The following is a 10,060-nucleotide window of genomic DNA, read 5'->3' as shown; positions in this document are numbered from 1 at the left end:
ATGGACTGACTATGCAATTAGTATGCATCATGAAAGACTTCATAGACAGTACAGACTTTTAAGGTAAAGATAACAACTTTAATGTTGACCACATTCAATACTAAATGTAAAAAAAAAAAAAAAAAAAAAAAAAAAAAAAAAAAACTCTATTATCATCTCTGGCCTGCTTTTTCAGATGTTCTCTGCCACCTGCAGTGACCCAGTGGTTAAAAGAAGAAAAAAAACCTAGTTGTTTCCTTGAAGTGTTGCTTTTTAACTACTGCATATCATTTATGTGTGATTTATGTATCAGACTTCGTGCACATAACAGCACAGTGGAAATCAGTGACAAATAAATAGTGATTATACACCAGATCGAAAGTGCAAAGCTATGGGCAAAGCATGATAGCTGGACAGAGAAGAAAGTATTTACTTTCAACTGGAGGGATTGGGGGATGACTCCATTGAAGAGGTGGAGTTTAAGCTGTTATCAGCAGGAGTGGCAAGCATTTCATCCTGCAGGGATGATGGAGGCAAGAAGCACAAGGAAGAAAGCGTAAGGAATGTTTCTGTATAGGAGTAGAAAAGTGTGTTCGTTTTCTGTTACTGTGCTAACAAATTGCCACAAACTTGGTGGCTTAAAGAATACAAATGTTTTGTATTACAGTTCTGTAGGTCAGAAATCTGACTTGGGTCACACTGAGCTAAAATCAAGGTGATGGCAGGGCTGCATTCCTTTCTGGAGGCTCTGAGGGAGAATCCATTTATTTGACTTTTCCAGGTTTTAAAGACTGCTTGCATTCCTTGACTTGTGGCCCCCTTCCTACTTCTTCAAAACCAGCAACAGTGTATTGAATGCTTTTCCTGTTGCCATCTCTGGTTCTCTGTTTCTAAGGACTTGTGTGATTAGATTGAGTCCTGGACAATCCAGTGTAATTGTCCTATCTCAAATCCTTAACCTTAATGACAGTTGCAAAATTGCTTTTCCAATTGTAAGGTAACATATTCATAGGGTGGATTAGAAATGGATATCTTTAGGGGCCACTATTCTGTCTACCACAGGAAGGAGAGCAGCTGGCTCAAGAACTGGCCCAGCAGATGGATTAAGGAGTGTGGAAGGAGATGGAGGTAAAATTTCTACATTTGTTATACTTCTGGGTCTAGAATTTTTTGATAATGGAACTTTCTACACTTTCGATGCATATTCCTTTCATCCTGTAGATCTGATTGTTTAGCCTAGAGCTTCCTCAGAAACCATATGTTACTTGTGTGCTTCCCCTTTCCAGCTCAGTAATACAAAAAAGAAGTATTCCCTCCGCCAGCACTACCCCTCTGTCAATTAGAATAGGTTAAATTTTTCTGTGATAATTAACAGTCTCCAATTCTCAGTTGCTTAAGACAGCAAAAGCTTATTTCTTACTAATGCAACATGTCCACCACAGGTTGACTAACAAGCTCTGCTCCAAATCTCCTCACTCCAGATCCCAGACTGATAGAGCAGCCACTATTTCAAACATCACCAGGTGCCACAGCAGAGGGAATGAAAGTTCTAGAGGGTCTTACATCAGCTTTTACATACCCCAGCCTGGAAGTGACACACATCAATTCTACCCACATCTTATTGCCCTGAACGCTTCACATGACTCCACCCGCATGAAAGGTCCAAGAAGTATAAGCTTATCATGTACACACAGGCAAAGAGCTAGAAATGTGTGAGCAGCATTAATGATGCTACAACCCCCTACTTTAATTTTTATATGAATGGTACCCATATTCTTCCAATGTCTTGGTGACCTTTTTAACTGAACTCTTACAGTCAATCAAATGTTAAGTCCTGTCCAGGCATGATGGCACACACCTGTAGTCCTGGCTACTCAGGAGGCTGAGACAAGAGGAACTGCACTTCAACCTGGGCAACATAGCAAGACTCCAAGAAAGGAAGGAAAGAGAGGGAGGGAGGGAGGGATGGATGGAAGGAAAGAAGGAAGGAGGGAAGGAAGGAAAGAAGGAAGGAGGGAAGGAAGGAAGGAAGCAAGGAAGGAAGGAAGGAAGCAAAGAAGGAAGGAAGGAGGGAAAGAGAATGAAAGGGAAAAAATGGAAAGAAAGAAAGCAAGAAAGAGACAAAAATATGTCATGTCCACTCTTGCTCCAACGTGTCTCTCCCATCAATCCTTTATTTTCCACTAGCACTATCACTATTTAGTTCAAGCATAAAAGTATACAGTACTTCATTTTCCAAACTTTTTCACTATGATCCATAGTAAGAAATACATTTTACAGGCCGGGCGCGGTGGCTCAAGCCTGTAATCCCAGCACTTTGGGAGGCCGAGACGGGCGGATCACTAGGTCAGGAGATCGAGACCATCCTGGCGAACACGGTGAAACCCCGTCTCTACTAAAAAATACAAAAAACTAGCCGGGCGAGGCGGCGGGCGCCTGTAGTCCCAGCTACTCGAGAGGCTGAGGCAGGAGAATGGCGTAAACCCGGGGGGCGGAGCTTGCAGTGAGCTGAGATCCGGCCACTGCACTCCAGCCCGGGCAACAGAGCCAGACTCCGTCTCAAAAAAAAAAAAAAAAAAAGAAATACATTTTACATTGAGACAAAGTACACACACACACACGTGCACACACACACACACACACACACAACTGAAAAATTACTAAAGTTACTCTGTTCTCTTTTTATAATGCTGGTTATGATTCATGTATTACCAATAGGATGGATGGATGGATGGATGGATGGATGGATGGATGAGAGATGGAGGAATAGACAGACAGATAGATAGATAGATAGATAGATAAAGAGGGATCGATTAGAGAAATTGGCGTATGTGATTATGGAGGCTGAGAAGGTCTGTGACAGGCCATCTGCAAACTGGAGAACCAGGAAAGCTGGTAACATGGCTCAGGCCAACTCTGAAGGCCTCAGAACCAATGAAGCCAATGGTGTAACTGACAGTTTGAGGCCCAAGGCCTAAGAACCTAGGGGTCCTAAGAAACTAGGGGGCCATTCTGGTACAAATTCCAGAGTCCAAAGGCCAGAGAACCTGAAGTTCTAATGTCCAAAATCAGGAGAAGGATGTTTCTGTTCCAGAAAAGAGAAAGTGAGAGAGCAAATTCATGTTTCCTCTACCTTTTTGTTCTATCTGGACCCTCAGCTGATTGGATGAGGGTGGATCTTCATTACTCAGTCCACTGATTCAAATGCCAATCTCTTCCAGAAACACCCTTACAGACATACACAGAAACAAAGCATTGCCAGCTATCTGGACATGCCTTAATCATAAGCCACTAACGAGTTGTGACCTACAGTTCAATAGACAACAAAGTAAAATTCCTATGTACTTTAGAACTAAACCCGCTTCAGAAATGACTTCACAACTCACTACTTAAATTTAGGCATCTCCTCAGTTTTCAGACTACAACAGTGTTTCCTATCCCACAGGTGAGAATTAGCTTGATGACTAAAAGTCCTTGGTACCTAAAACTACATAGCAGTATTAGTCCTTTTTTCCTAGTTTGTCCCTCTTCACCTTTCTTTTGGATTTCTTTTGTTCATTTTTTCATTCATTAATAAAAAGTTTATTAAGATCCCATTGCTTGAGGGGAAATGTGCTAGGCACTGGGGCTACAAAGATAAATAAGACATAATTCATGTTCTTGAAAAGTTTACAGACTAATAGAGGAGACCAGTTGTAAACAAATGATTGCCATGATATGGCAATCCTATAGCAAAAGAATGGAAATGACTTTATCGGGATTCAGAGGAAGAACAACACACCCTGAGAGAAGATGAGAGAGATTAACATTGATTAAACTCTGCTTTGTTCATGTGGCTTAAAATCTAGATTTCCCTATGGGGCTTTTAAAGCTTTTTATAACCTGTCTTATTGCATGTTTGATCTGCCCTCTTTCTACTCCCCAGCAAGTGAGATACTAAATTTTTTCGGGCTAAGACGTGACCAACATTATTGTATCTGCCATTCCAATGGTTGTTGTCCTGAGACTAAGCTGGTCACATTACCATCTCTCCACTCATGTTTGCTACAGCCTCGAAGTCCTTGCATATCCTGTTGACACTGAATAAATAACCAGACAGCCTTTCTCTGCCTTTTCACTTTGAACCATCTTACCATCCTCTAAAACCCAGCTCAGTTCTAGCACTTCAAGAAACCTCCTCAAATTGCTCCAGCCTAGACTAGCCCTCTAAGAATCTCTAATGCAGTTGTCAAATTTTCTTGCATATTTCCTTAAATTTTTTTGAAAAATAATCTATGTGCACTCTACACAATTTTAAACTAAAAAAATGTTAATTATAAGCTTAATTCCCAACATGTTCTATGATGCATACAGGCTCTGAATATATACTTTTTGTCAAAATCTTGGAACTTTATACTAAGATCAATTTATAGGCAGCATCCACCATAGAACTTGGCAAACCCAGTCATTGTCAAACCAATAATCTAAATCAGACTTACTTTGTGTCAGAAAAAGTCTTACTTCATTTTTCAACTCAAATAAGCATACTTATGCTTATCCATGGGACAATCATCTCACTTTTAAATTCTAATTCAAAGATGAATGGGTGGATAGACGGATGGATGGATGGAAGAATGGATGGATAAGCCCTCAGAATCTTGCCAAGAGTTTCTCTCTTGATAATAATGAAAAGTTCCCTTCAATATTTCCTTCTGGCACCCATGTGACTCGCCTCAGGAGCGATTCATCCTGGAATTCCATCCTGGAATTGTTCCTTTGCTTAGTGCCCTGGGCAATCCACATTAATAGGACTTAGGATGGATGAGAGGTTTGTCTCTCATTAATCAAAAAAAAAAAAAAAAGATTTTTTTAAAAGGAGGTGAGAAGAACCAACCAATCACAGACTTGGCAGATCAATCTTAGGGAAAAGTACAGTTGGAAATTGAGAATATAAAAATTAATTTCCTTACAAGTAATTTAAGGGCCTCATGGAAAGTCATTTGTACTCCTCCAAAGGGTAGGCAATTCCCTTTGGGTTGAAGACTGCTGCCCGGAGGTCCCCACAGGGAGGCCCAAAGTCTAATTCCTCACATGGACTTGTGTGAGTCTAAGCATTAGAGCTTGCCAGCCTTCTGACCCACTGCTTAGTTTTAGGAGACCCCTTCAAGGTCATGTACTCAATTCCTCTCAGCTTTATGTCACCTGTTCATTGTGGCCTATTTTCATTTTATTCCTTAAGAAGTTCTAAATTTCTCTCTTTTTTTTTAAATTAAATAACCACTTTCATGCTAGTTTTCTGTGACTATGTAATTGTAGTTTAGTTTATGTAATCATTTTTAGTTAAAATTTCTTATTAATACATAATTGTACATATTTATGAGGTACATGTGATATTTTGATAGATGCACACAATGTATAATTATTAAATTAGGGTATTTAGGATATCCATCACCTCAAACATTTACCATTTCTTTGTGTTGGGAACATTTCAAATCTCTTCTAGCTATTTTGAAATGTACAATAAATTACATTAACTATAGTCACCCTACTGTGAACACTACTGTGAATGGCTATCAAATACTAGAACTTATGCCTTCTCTTTAACCCCAATTTCTTGAATGAAGAGGCTGTGAAAACTTATTTTAGCTTCGAGTCTCCTCCTCCTCTCTTAAAAAAATTCCTGGCCTGGGCATCTTTTTCCTGGTTGAAAGGTGTCTAGATAACCACCTTGGTAGTTTCGGGTGGATTGGTGAACACAGAAACTGGATTTGGAGTTGGATAGTCTTACATAAACCTGTGGGAATGCCTGAGTAACTTTTCTCCCCCACAAAGACCACGCATCCCTCTGTAGAGATAGGAGTATTTCTGGTAAAATATGCTTCTAGTTGCAGGCTGATTTTCAGCCTGCCATTTTATAAAGTCCTCCTAGACTTGCTGGAAACATGGAAAATGCTGTATCTGCTCTAGTCTACAGCAGTACGACACCAAGCAGTCCACTGAGTTCAGTTCAGCCAGTTATTACACTTTGTGCACCTACTAAACAAAAGAAAAACAGAGGATTTCTGTCTTTGAAGAGCTCACAGATTACAGGTAAATCCAGGGTATAGACATATAATCGCAGTTATCATGGCTGCCAGGCTAACCACCTTCCCAGGGACTTAGGCTGCTGAAAGTCTTAGAAAAGGACTGTAAAATCTCCTAACATCTGAAAGTGGCTAAAAGAGGTATTAGGAGTTGATCACTTGGCTCCACTCTCTGGGACTTGCCCAGCACCAGCCACCATGACAAGCATCCAAGTTAAATTCTCACTTCAAAATCTAATACCTGCTTGAAGAATTTCCCAGTTGCCTCTTAGCTTTGCTTCATGGCACATACTTGGTAAATCAAAATTCTAAACAAATGTATCCTGTCAACAAGGGACCATTTACCACTCCATAAATCAACCCGGATTTTTCATCCTGCTCTACTGTATGTGATGGGTAAAGTATTCTAAGTGATCTTTGAAGCATTTGATCTCTTTCTTGAGAGAGGCAGCTTTGGGGCACGATTCCCAATCTTCTGGGGCAGGCAGGTGCTCTCAGACTTTGGTTCTGAAGTAATGGTGATAGCTGTGGTCTTCACTGCGCTATAGGTCAGTTGACAGGGAGGTTGCTCTCCTTCCACCCTGGGGCTCTTGGTTACCCTTGAAGGAGAAGAAGTAAAAATCTTCTTATTTTAATGACCTAATCAGAGGGGCTGAATCAAAATACCACTTGGCAATGCCTCGGTACATGATTCTCTAAGGCTCACATGAAGGAAAGGGTAAATAGTTTGTACTTTCTATCTAAATAAACATTTTCTGAAGTCACAGCACAAAGAGTAGACTACAAGTGCTAATATCCATGGATATCATATACAAAACAAGATTAGTACCTGAGCTCAGGAGGGAGTATTTGTACTTAAAACACCTAAAACATCAAATGAATGAGTCAGAACTTTAGCCTTCATTCTATCTGCCTTTGTAAAACACATCTCTGACTTCTCCGGGTAAACTTGATCTGATTCAAACTGGAAACAAGGTATCTTCTGGCCAAGATCTTCTCCTTCTTTGAGATTAAACAGTCTGAAAGGAAAAATGGGATTTTCCCTATTTTAAGAGAATAAACATGTGTCTCTGAGGGGAAGAGAAAATGAAAACATTCTATCAACTAGCACAGCACATTGAGGAACAGCCAGGTGCAAGCTCAGGGCAACAAGACACATTTTCTCATTCTCCTTCACTGCCACCGTCCTTTCCCAAACCCTGCACTCCCTCTCCCCAACTCCATCCCCATTAAAAAACAGCAACAAACCACTCTGATTAATGACTAAAGAATAAGAGCAGGTGTACAATCTTTATACATTTTAGATTTGGATCAAATTCACTCTTCTCAATTCCTCTTCCCGAAAGCCCCACGGATAATCCTTTGCCATCTGCCCCTCCTCCCCTTTCCTTTCTGAGGCTGCTAATGAAAGTGCAGTGGACAGGACTGAAGAAGGACTTGAGCTGGCTCTCTCTGATGGACCCCTAGCTATCTCGTGCCCCCGCTTCCTGCTGGCAGAAAGCAATGCAAAGTGACTGCTGTAGGAGCAGCTGCTGAAGCTCATTTCCCTCCCCCGACGCCTGTCACATTCTTGGGCAATATTTCAGAAGCTTACTCATCCTGCCACTCACTTCCCCCGCCCCCATACCCCTGCCCCCAAACAAGACATTAGGAAGGAAACATGAGAGATTTTATTTTAGCCTAATTGAGCAATAGCCCTTACTTCATCTTGAGTAAGATAAATGGGCTGTCCAACTTCACTTCTCACTTTATCTGTAATGAGGTTTTTCTCTCTCAACTGTTTACCAAAGTATTAAAAAGCACTTTGTAGCGCCGGCTGGTATATTCCATCAAAGAGAGTCAATAGAACAGATGAAGACATATGAGAAAGTCGGGAGATAAGGTACCTTTTACGAAAGTTCAGATTCCAGACCTATTAAAAAGAACCGCTTCCACCTCTGTGAATTCAGGGACAAAGAAACAACCTTTTCCTCTTTGGCAGTGAGGTGGTTTTTCATAGCGTAGGACAGCACCTGGCAGGTTTTCCCAGAGTCTGACCGAGGTGAATAATTAACTGTAGTCATTAATGTCCAGGTGGTAAGAAACTGCCAGAATTGTAAGATCCTAATAGGCCATTAACATCTCTATACTGGATGCACTTTTGTGGACTCTTCCTCTCACCAGCAGCGATGAAACGCTGTTCTGTTCTTGCTCAGGTTCTGTCTCCAGCTATTCTGGAAGAGTCAGTCACATTCAGATGTTAAAAGATGGAAGATAGGCAGTCCAAGGAGCAGACCCTGCTCAGGATTTTGACACTAAATGCTGTGTGACCTTAAACGAGTCACTAAATCTCACCACTATATAATTTCTTCCCTTACAAAGTAGGCAGGAACTATCTCATGCTGATAAGTGTTCGGGTAGGAGATCTGTTTGATATATTGAGATTTTTACCTAAGAATTAAGTATAGATATTTTGTTGCATTATAGCCTCAGTCCTGTTTGTAGCTGTCATTCAACAACGTAAGGGCCTACTATGCCTGTACTTGTGGTAGGGAGGAAGACAAAACATAAACCTGAAAAGTGAAATAAAAGGCACAGCCCTATTGGAATGGGAAGCCACATTTCTACTCCTCATTCAAAACCTCATGAAATATCTCTCCCTGACTGCCTCCCCAGCTATCCTGGCAAACAGTGCATTCCATAGAAGATCAGGGCCTTTATCACCTTGTGCAGTCATCTGTCTTTTCAACCTCCTCTGCCAGCCTGTTATCTTCTAAAAGAAAGGACAGTGTCCTATTCATTTCCTTATACCCCCATCCCTAGCATAGTTCCTGAAATATGGTAAGGCATGCAATATTTCTACATAAGTGGATGGAATGAATAAATAAATGCCAAATACAGACCATAAGATCCAAAAGAGAGGCAGCCATGGTAGATAGAGCCCTGAAATAGGAGCCAGAAGACCAGGATGCAAATCATCAACTTACTATTCCATGAAAGTCTGACTTTGGGCTCTCTGTGACCCACATCTAAAAAGTGCTAATGCCCAAACCGGACAGAGTGATTGTGGGAATTAGGTAACATGCTCTAAACAAAATTTAGCTCCCTTATCTTGTACTCCTTTTCCCTAAATAGTTGGAATACAGCACTGGAGTCCAAGTTGCAACCAAGGTGCAACTACAAGTTTCTAGGTTATCCAAGAAGAAAGAAGTTGTAAACCACAGGAGTAGATGAATTCTCAAGGAGAAAATGAAGAGAAAGAGGCTAACAATAATATTCACAAGAATCCCACAATTACAGGGCTGCAGAGATCATGAGCTAAAGAAAAGACTGAAGAAAGAGGCTACTGTGTCATGCATCTAATTCAAGAACAGTATGGTGAAATCTACGGAATGTCATAACAAGTTCCAGGAAATAAAAGACCAATTCATTATCCATGATTATTTTGGCTTCTAGACCTTAAATTTGGGTCATTATTTAAAGCTCTTCTAGTTGGATGACCATAAAAATTCTCAATGCTGGCCAGGCGCGGTGGCTCACGCCTGTAATCCCAGCACTTTGGGAGGCCGAGGTGGGCGGATCACAAGGTCAGGAGATCGAGACCACAGTGAAACCCCGTCTCTACTAAAAATACAAAAAATTAGCCGGGCGTGGTGGTGGGCACCTGTAGTCCCAGCTACTCAGGAGGCTGAGGCAGGAGAATGGTGTGAACCCGGGAGGCGGAGCTTGCAGTGAGCCGAGATCACGCCACTGCACTCCAGCCTGGGCGACAGAGCGAGACTCCGTCTCAAAAAAAAAAAAAAAAATTTCTCACTGCATTTTCAACAGTTTAACAAAAATGGAAGACAAATTTTATGAAGGGAAATGGAACTTACGAATATATCCTTTTTCTCTTTTTTCCTTTCCTTTTTTTTTTTTTTTTTTTTTGAGACAGGGTCTCAGTCTGTCATCCAGGCTCGAGTGCGGTGGCATGTTCATGGCTCAGTGCAGTCTCAACCTCCGAGACTCAAGCAATCCTTTCACTTCAGCCCTGCACATAG

The 10,060-nt window shown here is 41.1% G+C and overlaps 1 long non-coding RNA gene across 1 annotated transcript; it reads left to right on the top strand.

Moving 5' to 3' along the window:
* The first annotated feature begins 492 nt into the window (after positions 1–492).
* LOC123567973 (uncharacterized) lies at positions 493–9,820 on the top strand. The gene is made up of 3 exons (XR_006691177.3): positions 493–535; positions 1,042–1,107; positions 9,156–9,820. It is a non-coding gene; the product is annotated as an uncharacterized lncRNA (long non-coding RNA).
* Positions 9,821–10,060: the final 240 nt, after the last annotated feature.

This window comes from Macaca fascicularis, chromosome 1 (assembly GCF_037993035.2).
Source record: "Macaca fascicularis isolate 582-1 chromosome 1, T2T-MFA8v1.1".
NCBI lineage: Eukaryota > Metazoa > Chordata > Mammalia > Primates > Cercopithecidae > Macaca > Macaca fascicularis.
This window is presented reverse-complemented; position numbering and strand designations above follow the sequence as displayed.